We start from the raw sequence: 15,727 nt of genomic DNA, 5'->3' as shown, positions 1-15,727 counted from the left end.
TGGAGCCTGTTTCCGATTCTGTGTCTCCCTCTCTCTCTGCCCCTCCCCCATTCATGCTCTGTCTCTCTCTGTCCCAAAGATAAATAAACGTTGAAAAAAAAAATTTTAAAAAAATTTTGTTGAAAAAAAAAAATTAAAAAAAAATTTTTTTTTCAAGGTTTTTTATTTATTTTTGGGACAGAGAGAGACAGAGCATGAACGGGGGAGGGGCAGAGAGAGAGGGAGACACAGAATCGGAAACAGGCTCCAGGCTCCGAGCCATCAGCCCAGAGCCCGACGCGGGGCTCGAACTCACGGAGCGCGAGATCGTGACCTGGCTGAAGTCGGACGCTCAACCGACTGCGCCACCCAGGCGCCCCAAGTATTTTATTCTTGATATCAGTGTGCATATATAAGATTTGGGGAAACACTGGAAAAGTGTAAAAATTATTTAAGTTTCTAAAAAGTCATCCATGAAATATCTTGCCTAAGTGCATTTATTAAAAGCTTTTTTTCAAATCGTATGGGTATATCTATCTCACGCTTTATCCGTTCATCCATCACTAGGCACATAGGTTGTTTCCATATCTTAGGTATTGTAAATAATGCTTTAATGAACATTTTGGGGAGCAGGTATGTCTTTGAGATAGTGATTTCATTTCTTTTGGACAGATAACAGAAGTGGTATTCCAAAATCATATGGTAGTTCTATTTTTAAGTTTTTGAGGAAACTCCATACGTGCACCAACTTACATTCCCACTGACAGTGCAAAAAGTTTCCCTTTTCTCCACATACTCGCCAGTACTTGTTATTTCTTATCTTTTTAATTTTATTTTTTTTAATTTACATTCAAGTTAGTTAGCATATAGTGCAACAGCGATTTCTGGAGTAGATTCCTTAATGCCCCTTACCCATTTAGCCCATCGCCCTCTCCCACAACCCCTCCAATAACTCTCTGTTTGTTCTCTATATTTAAGAGTCTCTTATGTTTTGTCTCCCTCCCTGTTTTTATATTATTTTTGCTTCCCTTCTCTTATGTTCATCTGTTCTTTGTCTTAAAGTCCTCCTATGAGTGAAGTCATATATTTGTCTTTCTTGGACTAATTTCGCTTAGCATAATACCCTCCAGTTCCATCCATGTAGTTGCAAATGACAAGATTTCATTCTTTTTGATTGCCGAGTAATACTCCATTGTGTGTGTGTGTGTGTGTGTGTGTGTGGGAAGGTATATATATATATACCACATCTTCTTTATCCATTCATCCATCAATGGACATTTGGGCTCTTTCCATACTTTGGCTATTGTTGATAGTGCTGCTATAAACATTGGGGTACATGTGTCCCTTCGAAACAGCATACCTGTATCCCTTGGATAAATACCTAATAGTGCAATTGCTGGATCATAGGGTAGTTCTATTTTTAGTTTTTTGAGGAACCTCCATACTATTTTCCAGAGTGGCTGCACCAGCTTGCATTCCCACCAACAATGCAAAAGAGATCCTCTTTCTCCGCATCCTCGCCAACATCTGTTGTTGCCTGAGTTGTTAATTTTAGCCATTCTGACAGGTGTAAGGTGGTACCTCATTGTGGTTTTTATTTGTGATGTTGATGAGTGATGTTGAGGACTTTTTCATGTGTCGGTTGGCCATCTGATGTCTTCTTTGGAGAAATGTCTGTTCATGTCTTTTGCCCATTTCTTCACTGGATTATTTGTTTTTTTGGGTGTTAACTTTGATTAAGTTCTTTATAGATTTCGGATACTAACCCTTTATCTGATATGTCATTTGCAAATATCTTCTCCCATTCTGTCAGTTGCCTTTTAGTTTTGCTGATTGTTTCCTTCACTGAGCAGAAGCTTTTTATTTTGATACTTTTTTGATACTAGCCATTCAGACATGTGTGAGATAACATCTCACTGTGGTTTTGTTTGCATTTCTCTGATGATTAGTGATGTTGAGCACCTTTAATGTACCTGTTGACCCTTGGTATGTATTCTTTGAAAACTGGCTATTCAGATTCTCTGCCCAACTTAATCATATTGTTTTTTCTATTTAGTTGTATGAGTTTTGTTTTGTTTTTTGTTTGCATTTTTTTTGGATATTTTGGACATTAACCTCTCATCAGATATATGATTTGCAAATATTTCTCCCACTCCATAGATTGCCTTTTCATTGTGTTGACAGTTTCCTTTGCTATGCAGAAGACTTTTAATTTGATGTAGTCCCACCTGTTTATTTTTTGCTTTTGTAACCTTTGCTTTTGGTGTCAAATTAAAAAAAAATAATTACAAAACTGATTATCAAATAGCTTAAGCTATGTTTTCTTTCTTTATGTTTTCTTCCAGGAATTTTATGGTTTCAGGTCTTACATTCAAGTTTTCAATCTATTTTAAGTTGATTTTTCTGTGTGGCGTAAGATAGGAATCAAGTTTCATTTTTTTCATGTGGCTGTTCAGTTTTTCCAATTTTTTTTAAAAAACAAAGTTCCTAATTTCTTTTCTGTTTTTGTTCCATTTAGGATAGGTGTGTCTATTTGAGTTATTTATTTATTTATTTATATTTTTATTTTAGGGAGAGAAAGAGAGTGCAAGTGGTAGAGGGGGGAGAGAATCTCAAGCAGGCTCCATGCTAACTAACCACAGAGCCTGATGTGGAGCTTGATCTCACAACCTTGGGATCATGAACTGAGTCTAAATCAAGAATTGGATGCTCAACCCACTAGGCCACCCTGGCACCCCTGTCTGAGTCAATTTTTAAAAAATTTTGTTTAAATAGTACTTACGTCTTTGGGGTACCTGGATGGCTCAGTTGGATAAGTATTGGACTTCAGCTCAGGTCATGATCTCACGGTTCCTGGGTTTGAGCCCCACATTGGCCTCTGTGCTGACAGCTCAAGAGTCTGGAGCCTGTTTCAGATTCTGTGTCTCCCTTTCTCTCTGCCTCTCCCCCACCTGAATTTTCTCTCTCTCTTTCTCTCTCTCAAAAATAAATAAACGTTAATAAAAAATTTAAAAAAAAACATGTCTTTTGTAGAATTGTGCAAAATATTCTCTTATTCTATAATTATTTTAACTTATTTTAAAAATAAACTATGTTCTTTTTCTTTTAATCATTCTTAATTTAGTATACTAGTTGTGTCCACATTAAAAAACAGAAAAATCTAGGCTAAGTAGTTATTTACCTATTTCATTGTTCCCTTACTCCTCTCATCTCCTGTACCTCCCCAGCCTGATCCTCATATACCCACTTTTGCCAAATAACCTGTTCTTAGAGTTGTTGATAAATTTTCTGTTCTCTAATTTATTCTAAATTATTTCTGCTTTTATCCTCATTCACTCCTCTTGATTTATTTGGATTAATATATTGTTCTTTCTCTAAATTTTCAAATTTAGTTTTAAAATAAGTTTTAGGAATGCTTGGCTGGCTCAGTCAGTTGAGTGTCAAACTCTTGATTTCGGCTCAGGTCATGTTCTCACAGTTCCTATGTTCAAGTCCCATGCCGGGTTCCATGCTAACTGCACTGGAGCCTGCTTGGGATTCTCTTTCTCCTCCCTCTGCCCCTCCCTCCCTGCTCACATGTACATGCACACTCTCTTTCACAATTAATAAATGAACATAAAAAAATGAAATCAATTTTAATTAAAGGGAATCAACCTTTCTTTTTCTTTCCCTTTCTTTTTCCTTCCTTCCTTCCTTCCTTCCTTCCTTCCTTCCTTCCTTCCTTCCTTCCTTCCTTTCTTTTTTGCTATGAAGTGTCCTCTGAGTACATCTTTGACTGTAGTTCATAACCTAAAATATACTATTATTGTTACATTTTCTTGTTATTGTTTTTACTTTTGATTTACTTTTGACAGGATTTAGTTAGTAGATAATTAAAATTTTCTGCTTTCTTTCAAATGTCTTAATGTTTGTGATTAGAAAATCTAATTTGTATTATTTCTACTTTGGGGAAATATACTGTTTTCTTTATGCCACTTGAGCAAAGGGTGGCTTTTCTTCATTTTAAGACCTACTGATCATCCTGACTATATTAGTTATTCCTTTATTTATTTACTTATTTTTTATCTGCTGAATTGTCTTCTAGAGTGAGAGAATGTGATAAAAACAAAATACACTATCAATATATTTTGTTAATTTTAGAAATGTTCTAATTTACTAGTTGTCTACCATATATAAATGGTGCCTATAGGTAAATGGTAGCTATATCTCATGGTTTGGATCCTTCATCATTATAAATTCCCTGTGTCTTATTTCAACTTGGTCCAAATTTTTCTGTTATAGATGATACTATCCAGTTTGAGGCATGAGCTTTGTTCTACTAAATATTTCAATGTTATCACATCTTTGCTATTTTAACTTTTTTTGCTTGTTTTTGTTTAATTTGCTAAAGGTAGTTTCTCTTAAATTTAAATATAATTTAAATCTAATTTAAGTCATCTCTCACAGAACTTCCTATAATATGATGTAATTTTAAATGAAAGAAAGGAAAACAAAAAATTACATTTTCACTACAATATATAAGAAAATGTATACATATGGTCAAAACATAGATAAGAATACGGAAAACTTAAGTGGCCACATTAAGGCATAAATGTAGAAAGGTTTAGCATATTTCCTTTGATGTGGTTAGAATGTTATCTTGGTAATAGTAATAATAACTATAATAATATAATTTTAATATAATAATATAGTAAACATTATAATAATAACATATCATCATCATCATCATCCTTGTGCCATATATGGATGATATAAATGCTGAAATGAATCAATTCATTGTCTAAAGCAATTTCCACTAATGATACTGGGGCTACATTTGATGTGAATTTCCCCTCTCATTACTCTACCAGTGTACGTACCCTGAGAAGAATTTGCTTTGGCTAACCTACCTCACATACCTCCAAGCTATGATTACTACTCCACCTGCTTTCTCATTAGAGCACCTTTCAAGAGCCCATGTGGGAGAATCATGGTCTCAGATGTCCTAGTGAGGCCAAGTGACCAGTGGAGAAGTGTGGTATTCATGCACTTATGTAATCTCACTCTTTTGTGTATGGACTGGAACTAGTGACTTGATTTGAAGGAATGGAATACAGCAAAAATGGTGGGACACCACTTCCTATGACTTCCATCTTCCTACTTGTCCTCTCTCTTGCTTGCTCTGACAAGGCCAGCTACCAGTATGGACAGGCCCATGTGGCAAGTATTCCAGGGAGGCCCACAGTGAGTAGATTTTGAGAAACTTCTGAGGCCCTCAGTTCAAAACCAGCGTGAGACAATGAATCCTGCCAACAACTACTGGAGTCAACTTGGAAATAGATCCACCCCTAATTGGGCCTTAAGTTAACTGCAGCCTGTGGGAGACCCAGAGCCAAAACATTCAATTATGCTCACTGAATTCCAGGCCCACAGAAATTGTGAGATAATAAGTCTGTGTTGTCTTAATTCACTAAAAAAATACTTAAGATGTTCCCCTGTAGAAGGGTGCCACTGTTAGTGATCTACACTTTACAATTAAGGGTTTAAAGGGAATTTTCCTCTTTAGATTTCAGGTTTCAGATTGTGGTCTGGCCCTGTTATTTCTTTCTATATTCATATGCACCTTTATTGAAATCATTTTACTTTTGGAATGTGAAAAATTACCATTATACAATTTATATACAGAGAAGAAATCCAGTATAGGCTCAAGTTGTTCATCTGTAACTACATGAAAACACCAATTAGTTCCTTGCTTCTGTGAATTCTGAGCTTAAAATCCCTTCAACAAATCTCTGATCCTTTCTCAGCTAAGATTTTATAAGTAGCTTATTTTTTTCATTTATCAATTGTGCATTACATAGAAGAACTTGGATCAGGGACTTATAGAGATTAAGAGAAAGTTTAAGTTCTGACCTTAACCCTTATCTCTAACAATTTTGTAGGGAAGAACACAGACACAGTTCGATCCAATCACATTCAAACACAGTGCTTTAGGAAGCTGAGTGTGTGAACGATAAATAAGAGGGTAGGTGTACAGATGAATAAGAACAGTCCTACTCTTGAGGGGTTGTTAAATGCTGCTGGAAGGTGGACAGACAATAAGTATTACTGAATAAAAATGTAGATCTAACTGGGAATCTAGTTAGGGAAGACTTCCTGAAGGAGGCAGCACATGAGCTGGATCCTGAGTCTCAAGCAGGATTTAATGGTTGGAGATAAGGGTAGGACAAGAGAGACAGTGTATTCTGAATATCTAGACAAGCAGGAGACAATAAGAATCTCTCCCAGGCAGCAGGAAAGAGTTTAAATTAGCCAAACATAGTAAAAGGTAAAGGTATACATACAAGAAATGATAAGAGAGATGTGTCTGGAGCTCTTGAAAGAGGTCAAAACTAGAAGTACTAAACTAAGAATTGTCTGCATGGAGGTGGCATGCAAAGTGGATGATGTCCCTGAGGAAGGAAGTAGAGAGGAACTGAGGATGGAGCCTTGAGGATCACCCACATTTAGGGAGAGGATAATAAATTGAGGCAGCAGAGAAATCCCTCTTCTGTTTCTGTGAGAATTTTGTTTTAAACCTCACAGCCTTACTTGTATCTATAACCTCTTTTCTTCAACACCCTCTGGTCTCCAACTCGCCAGTGTTCATTTCTCTCCCATCATAGATAGATCTGAGTATGTCTGTCAAATCACTTGGAATCCAATGACTCAGGTGTGCGTCTCAGAGCTGGCATGTTAAGCTGTGCTACTAAGCACAAGTGAACTCACTTCTCTGAGCATCAGTTTCCTCATATAACAAAAGCTGACAATTATGCTTTCTCTGTAGGGTAATTGTGAGAAATAAGTGAGATAACATGAGGCAGCGTCTAGCATAGCACTTGGCATATAGTAAATGTTCCTTGAATCTAAGTCTGAATTGCCAAATGAGCTACCCTATGATGGCATGATTCATCTGTAACTTTTGTCTACAGCTGAAAGATTTACAATTATACCACGTTTATTGGGGAAGAGCTATTTATCACATGAAAAATTATGCTTTTCATGTTCCAAGAGAATTAACTTTCCTCTAAATTTCATTTCCTTATTCCTTTTTTTTCCCCTTGCCTTGGCCTTAGTGTATCATGGGAAACATTTTTTCCCTTGCTTATGCTTCATTTCATGATAGGCTGTTATGAGCATATAACACAAACCACAAAAATATCAGGAGAATATGGAATTGTAAAACTAGGGTTCAATCCAATTCAGAACTTTGGTTTAAGGGGAGCCTTTATATTTTTTCTCCATGGAAATTCCATAGTGTGGGGTGCATAAGGGTGGCTTGCTGTAAGAGTTTAGGAGAGATTAGGTAATTTATTCTCTGCCTCTGTCAGCATCTGCTTTTTGTTACATTTTATTCATAAGCATTTTTTAAACACATATTTATAATCGCCAAGTTTTGTAGCCCTTTGTATACCTTTTACTGGCTGTTGAATTCACTTGAAACCTTCTTTAGGAATCAGCCTGAAAATAATGCTTCTTTATTTTTATCTTCAAGATACCCAACCCAGTTGGAAGGGGAGAAAAAGAATGTCTGTGGGATCCTGTTAAATTTCCATCCCTTCCCCTGTAGTTTCATCAAGATCAAACATTCTACATAGCGGCGGCAACATAGAGCAGAGAGCAAATCAGATGCATATGTGAAGCTGTGATAAAATAGAGCTTTATAGAAAGGGAAGAAAGACCTAGCAGGCATGCCTGGCTGGCAGCTGAAGAAAGTGTTACTGTCATTATTAAAGAGAAATGAATATACTGCCAAGGCCCCGAGAATAGAGTATCAAGTATTGCCTGTGGACCCGATGCTGAGTGACTCATTCGTTTGGTCTTTCTGTACGTCAGAAAGCCAAGTGCCCACTTAGAAAATCTGTTGATAACATGTATAATATAAAACACTTTAATAACTGTGGAGATTTGAAAGATCCTCAGTTTGTGGAAGAGCTGTGCTAAGCAACCTGACATGCAAACTTGTCTAGTCCTGGCAAGAGCACTATGAGGGAGAGGCTAGCATTAGTCCCATCTTATAGATGAGAAAACTGCCCAGAAAAGTTAGGCAAACTGCCCAAGGTTTATATTTGGTAAATACCAGAGCTGCTTTTTAAACCTAGGCCTGTTGGCACCAAAGACTATGCCCAATCATTCTGCTAAAAAGTTGATGCTACTTTTTAAAGTTTCCCATTACTTATAGACAATTCTATCCAACTAGGGTACAATGTTATAGGAAGCTAGTGCAACCATTAGAAATAGGTTATGTCATCCATGAGTTTATTAAATCATGTGTCTTAAAAAATTTATTTCAGGTGTTTATTTCATCATATTTCTAGGGTACTAACCTAGATTCATGTTTCTCAGCTAGTACCTTGTGAGTCTAAAAATGTATTTTGATTCCTTATAGATTGAGTGCAATCAGAATTATATTCGATCCTTTTCTTCCCTCCTTTCCTTCCTTCCCCTGCTTCTTCCTTCTTTCCTTCCTTCCTTCTTTTCTTTTATTTAACATTTACTGCACACTTACTAAGCTTTGGGGATAGAACACTGAAAAGCTTCCTGCATTATAAAGCTTTCATTTGGGGTGCCTGGGGGGCTGAGTTGGTTGAGCGTCAGACCGTTGATTTTGGCTCAGGTCACGATCCCAGAGTCCTGGGATTGGGCCCTGCGTTGAGCTCTGTGCTGAGCATACAGCCTGCTTAAGATTCTCTCTCTCTCTCTCTCTCTCTCTCTCTCTCTCTCTGCCCCTCCTCCCTGCTCACGTGCTCTCTCTTTCTAAAATAAAATTTAAAAAAAGATTTCATTCTAAAAAATTAAACAATAAGTAAATACAAGTATTTCAGATAATGATCTATGGCATGGAGATCATAAAACAAGACGCTGTGATGGTGACTGTGGGCAAGAAGGGCCCATGACGTTTAGCTGATGACCTAAATGATAAGAAGGAGTCAATCACCCAAAGAACTGAGGTCAGGTCTCCCAGGCAAAAGGAACTACAAGGGACAGAACTACTACAACCCCTGGGGGTGGAAAGGACTTGATGTATTAAAAGAGAGCAGCAGGTGTAAGGTCGGAGATGGAGGCATTGCCTGGTCCTTAGAACCTTGTGGGTCCTTGTAAGGAGTTTGGACATTATTCTCAATACCTGGTAAAGTCAGTTAAATAGGATAGTGAAATGATCTGATTTAAGTTTAAAAAGATAAGAGCTATGAGAAGAAAGAACTTAGGGGAATAAGAGTAGAAGCAGGGGGACACATGAGGAGGCTTTTAGAATAAGGATGGTGGTGTCCAGGTACAAGGCCACTCAATTTGTAATGCCGTTTCAATTTGTGATGCTAAAGGATGGTCAGTAAGTAACTAACAATGTCCACTTATGATAAGAGATGGTGGGAGAAAGAGAAGAATCAGATTTAAGAAGTGAGAAGGTAAATAAACTGGTTCATTCCATATCATTTATGGAGATTACTATTATGATAAGAAGGAAATTTCCTTGTAAATATCCCAATCTACCTAGATCCCTATTTCATTTTCCTTCAAATCCCCCACAGATGTCACAGCTAAGGCCAGTGGCATTATCTTCCTCCTCCTGTCCTCTCTCTTACCTCTCTTGTAGGCAACCTGAAAGTTAGGAGAACTTAGCGAGGTCTGGCTCTGAGACTCAATGCTAAGGCACACTTTTAATAAATGAAGCTCATGTTCCCTTTAGAAGCTGGGAAAATTCCATGTTTAGAAATGAACTATCATCCAGGCAATGGAATATTCTTTAGTGCTAACAAGAAATGAGCTCTCAGGACTTGAAACGGAGGAAACTTAAGTGAAGATTTCTAAGTAAAAGAAGCCAATTGGAAAAGGCTACATACTGTACACTTCCAACTATATGACATTCTGGAAAAGGCAAAACTACGAAGACAATAAAAAGATCAGTGGTTGCCAGGGGTGGAAGGAGAGAGAGAGATGAATAAGCAAAGCACCGAAGTTTTAAAGGATAGCAACAATCCTTGGTATGATATTATAATAATAGAGAATATGTATGTCATTGTACATTTGCCCAAACCCATAGAATGTACAACACCAAGAGTGAACCCTAAGGTAAACTATGGACTTTGGGTGATTATGATGTGTCAATGTAGGTTTATCCTTGGTAAAAAATGTACCATTCTAGTGAGCAATGTTGATGAGAGAGGCTATTCATGTGTGGGGCAGAGGTATCTGAGAAATCTCTGTACCTCCCTCTCAATTTTGTGGCAAACCTAAAACTACTCTAAAAATGAAGTATTAAAAATAATCTATCATGACTACGTATATTTTTTGAGCATACTACAGAAGTTTAACTTTATTAACCACCATTAATCATTAGGGAAATGCAGATCAAAGTCACAATGAGACACCATTACTCCACCATAATTACTAAAATTAAAAGTACTAAAAATTCCAAGATATTGTGGGGCAACTGTATACACTTTCATATAATAGTGGGAGTGTAAATTGGTTGAACTACTTTAGAAAAATGTATACACTATGACTCAGCAGTTCCATTTATAGGTTCACACCCCAAAGAAATGAGTACTTATAAACCATATTTACAAGAATATTCATAGATGCTTTGTCCATTGGAGCCCAAAATTTAGGGGCATCTGGGTGGCTCATTGGTTAAGCATCTGACTCTTTATCTTGGCTCAGGTCTTGATCTCATATTCATGAGTTTGAGTCCCATGTTGGGCTCCACGCTTTTTTTTTTTTAAAGGCCAAAACTTAAAATAACCCAAAAATGCATCAGAGTAGAATGAATAGTGATATCACTATACAGTGGAACAATACACAGCAATGAAAAAAACTGCATTTACAACATGAATGAATCTCATAGACATATGCTGAGGGAAATATATTTCCACTTCTATGAACAGGAGATGGTATGAGGGAACCTGCTGGGTTCTAGAATTTCATAAGTATATTTTTAAATGATAAAAGTTATGACCACTTTTAATATCTTGGGTTTGATACTAACAAAAATACTGAAGTGTACTCATTCTACTAAAGGACAAATAGGGCGAACTTTATCTTGTCTGAGGTAAGAGGTCATGTATGAATTACGCCTGGCAGATAATTTCAAGAACATTTTTACCATGCGTCTATAACATATATGGTACAGCATTTAAGATTTAGGAAGGCATGGGGCGCCTGGGTGGCTCAGTCAGTTGAGCGTCCGACTTCGGCTCAGGTCATGATCTCACGGTCCGTGGGTTCGAGCCCCGCGTCGGGCTCTGTGCTGACACCTCAGAGCCTGGACCCTGTTTCAGATTCTGTGTCTCCCTCTCTCTGTGACCCTCCCCCGTTCATGCTCTGTCTCTCTCTGTCTCAAAAATAATAAACGTTTAAAAAAAAAAAAAAGATTTAGGAAGGCATGGGGCACCTGGGTGGCTCAGTTAAGTGTCCGATTTTGGCTCAGGTCATGATCTGGCAGTTCCTGAATTTGAGCCCTGCGTCGGACTCTGTGCTGACAGCTCAGAGCCTGAAGCCTGCTTCAGATTGTGTCTCCCTCTCTATCTGCCCCTTCCCTGCTCTGTCTCTGTCTCTGTCTTTGTCTCTCTCTCTCAAAAATAAATAAACATTAAAAAAAAATTTAGGAAGACACAAAAGCACAAGTGAGATTTTTTTTTCTTTTAATCAGTGTTAACCTCACTAGCATAGTGCCCTAAAGTTTGACTATATTCATTATTTTTGAAAATAGGTTCAACTTGACAGGCCAGCCAAACATTTTCCTACCAGCTTTTGCATACTCTGCTTATACTGAAGCTAATATTGCTCCCAGATTTCATTATTATTGTGCCTACAGGAGCATGGCTGAGTTTATTTGATAATCCTCTCCAAATTCAGTTAATTAAATGGAAAAATGTTAGTAAAATCAAACATTTGTTACTATAGTGAAAAGTTTATTTGAACTGAATTTTTCTCCTTTTTGGACTGGTGGTTTTGGCATTGTAAATCTGCCTTCCAAATTCACCCGCAAACACGTTTCTGTGGAAACAGAGCCACAAATAGAAGCAGTGGTTATTGATTTTCTTTGGGGGCTACCAACTGGTTTCTGCAAAACCCTGGAGAGCATATGCCGATTTCCATGTGTATTTTATCCCCTTTCTCTCCCTCTACCCCTTCCACACCTGCACGGCTTTAAAATAATCCAGGCCTATCTATTATTTATCAAAAGGCTAGCTGATAAAACAAAGAAATTCTGATCTCTCCTTGTTATTAGAATCTCCTAGATTCTGCCTCTCCTGTAGCCTGCCTCCCTCTGTTTCCGGGAAGCCCACCCAGGCTCAGGCAGATCCTCCACCTTTGGTCAAACCCTAGTGCTCCATCCAAGATACTCTTTCTCCTATTCCCCAACCTCTCCAAACTTTGTTCAGTCCTTCATCCTTTCATATAGGCCCTCCACCTGCTTGTCATGCCTCTCAGTTCCTGTATAGGCTAACTCCTACCCATATAATTAATTGAACTTTAGACATTTCTTCCTTTAAGAAGTTTTTCTTGGAGCACCTAGGTGGCTCAGTTGGTTAAGCATTGGACTCTTGATTTTGGCTCAAGTCATGATCTCACAGTTTGTGGGATGTAGCCCACAGTTTGTGAGATGTGTTGGGGAGCCTGCTTGGGATTCTCTCTCTCCTCTCTCTCTGCCCCTTCTCTCCCCAGAGCATGCACACTCTCTCATAATAAATAAATAAACATTTTAAAGAAAGAGAAGTTTTTCTTGACCCTTCCTTTAGACTAGATGTGCCTGTTAAATATCTCTGTAGTGCCTATTAAATATTTCTATAGTAACTGTAACTGGTGATGATAACACTTATGTTGTATTTTAGAAGATTGTAGAAGGCTTAGGTTGAATAAAGTAAATGTTTGGCATAGTGTACTCATTTTCAGTGTGGCTGGGTTTTGTTTGTTTGTTTGTTTGTTTGTTTTTTATTTTTATTTTTTTTAATTTTTTTTTTCAACGTTTATTTATTTTTGGGACAGAGAGAGACAGAGCATGAACGGGGGAGGGGCAGAGAGAGAGGGAGACACAGAATCGGAAACAGGCTCCAGGCTCTGAGCCATCAGCCCAGAGCCCGACGCGGGGCTCGAACTCACGGACCACGAGATCGTGACCTGGCTGAAGTCGGACGCTTAACCGACTGCGCCACCCAGGCGCCCCTGTTTGTTTGTTTTTTAAATACCACAGCTTTGTCAAACCAATAAATAGAAAGGTATGCTTTCAAAGTTATGGGGGTCAGAAGTTCAAACCCATTGTGTCTCAAGGGGAGTTCTTGTTCCTTGCTTCTCTTAGCTTCTGGTGGTTGTTGGTAGTCCTGAGATTGTGACTGCATTACTCTAGTCTCTGCTCCATGGCTATATTGTCTTATCCTGTTCTCTGTGGGCCTCTCCTATGTTTCTCTTATAGGGATATTTGCTGGATTTAGGGCTCACCTGAGTAATCTGGTTGATCTCCTCATCTCGAGATCCTTGACTTAATTACATCTGCAAAGACCTTGTTTCCAAATAAGATAATATTTACAGATCTGGGGATTAAGACACAAAGGACCAGGGGCTATGGTTCAGCTTACTACATATAGTAACAGGCACTCAAACACTATAAGGATTATTAATGAAGATAATAATGAAAACGCCTTATTGATAAATTGGAGGATATCCTCACTGGTTCTCTTCAGACCAGTGTCTTATCTTCATAGGCTGTGTCATGCTAATTGCCACATCAGATACCTCAGTCCTGAAATTATCTTCATTTGAGAGTCCTTTTTGCTACTCTTATCTTACCCATTCTTTAAGGTTCAACTCCAGTCTTAACCTCCTCTACAAAGCCTACCACAATCAATAACAGTGATAATAAAAGCACCTAACATTTATCAAGAGCTTACTAGTTGCCAGGCATGGTAGAAAAAACATTAATTTTCCAAAGGATATCCCCACTGTTCTTCCTTCCTTTGACTTGCTATTACATTTATATCTGTGCCACCATACATATTATTTAATTATATACTCTCAGATTTGCTAATTGTAGACTATGCATGTGGTCTATATATAAATTTTTTATTCTATATATATATATATATATATGTACTATTTTACTACTACTGTGACTAACATTTCTTAGAGTACTTACCATGGGCCAAGAACTGAGCTAATCAATTGAATTTTCTCTTTAATCCTCAAAGCAATTCTGCAATGTGTATACTTCCTTTATTCTCGCTTTTCAGATGAAGAAAAGGAAGTTTACAGTTAACTGCCTATTGTCTATCAGTGATAGAATCAGAATCTGAACCAAAGGACTTCAGAAACCAGAGAAACTTATATATTATGTTATATATTTAGTACAATGTCATGTAAAGGTTGGCTTTGTCTTCTCAAGCATTTAGGTAGATTTGAATCTTCTTATGGCCATACTCTTCTTTCTTATAATCATCTGTTCTGATGCTCAGTTCTTGGAATAAAAATTTTGTCTTGTTTTTAAATATACTAAATGTACTGGATGATTTCAAGAGCTCTTTAGCTCAAAGCTCTAAGTTTGGTCCACTTAGTAAACAGGTATTACCTCTAAAGTCCTTTGCAATGTGGATGTAAAGTGCTTGAGAGACTCAGCTCAGAATGAGAAAAAAAATGCTCCCTCATCTCGCCATCTCCCCCCCCCCTTTTAAATCTGTCCTCATCACAGGTAGGGAGTCAAGGAAATCAGCATAAATTATTTTCCTTCTTGATATTGTAAAGGTCATTAAATTAGGTAGCATTAATAGCATCAGTAGGAGGCTGAGAACTGAAAGAGATACAGACTCTGAACCCTGTGACAAAGCTCTCCAAGCTCTAAGTAGAGGAAGAGAATTGCCTGGTCATTCAAGAATTTGTAGGACTGCTTTATTTGCTACTCTTCAACAGGAAAACCTTTGTCCTTCCATAGTCAGTGATCTAGCAAAATTTCCTTACCATTAATTTCACTCATTAAAAGGAAAAGAAGATGACAAGAAGTTAAACATTATCTTTCTCAAACTACATTCAATCAGTTCTAGCTTACATCAGCTCAGTTGGAGAACAGCAGAATTATGAATTTTAACACAACATCATTAGCGTCATTTAGTTTTCTCCAACTTTGATTTTGGTTTAATTTGTTAAGATTCAGTTAATTATTTAGGGAACAGCTTATCTCCTGCTTCCTCTACAGTAACAGAATTTTTTAAAGAAATAAATTCAGGGGCGCCTGGGTGGTGCAGTCGGTTAAGCGTCCGACTTCAGCCAGGTCATGATCTTGCGGTCCGTGAGTTCGAGCCCCGCATCAGGCTCTGGGCTGATGGCTCAGAGCCTGGAGCCTGTTTCCGATTCTGTGTCTCCCTCTCTCTCTGCCCCTCCCCCGTTCATGCTCTGTCTCTCTCTGTCCCAAAAATAAATAAACGTTGAAAAAAAAAAAAGAAATAAATTCAAAATTTCCCTCTATCTTAATGAAGTGACAATAATGTTTAAATATTATATTAAGAAGTACCAAAGTTTCCGTTAAAATTACCAAGCCAATTGGGAAAATAAAAAAGTAAATCCTTATGCTTTAGAAATGTTTACTTCACCAGGTGGATTTTAGGAAAAAAACAGTAACCTCTTGTTTTACGGCATTCACTCAGTTCTAAGTGGTGATGACAATGATAGTTAACCACTGTGAGTGCAAGCGGTGAAAACCTGGTCTTTGAATTTTTCGTCTTTGTGATAATTGATCTTCACA

This window comes from Lynx canadensis, chromosome D1 (assembly GCF_007474595.2).
Source record: "Lynx canadensis isolate LIC74 chromosome D1, mLynCan4.pri.v2, whole genome shotgun sequence".
Taxonomy (NCBI): Eukaryota; Metazoa; Chordata; class Mammalia; order Carnivora; family Felidae; genus Lynx; species Lynx canadensis.
Note: the sequence above shows the minus strand (reverse complement) of the source record.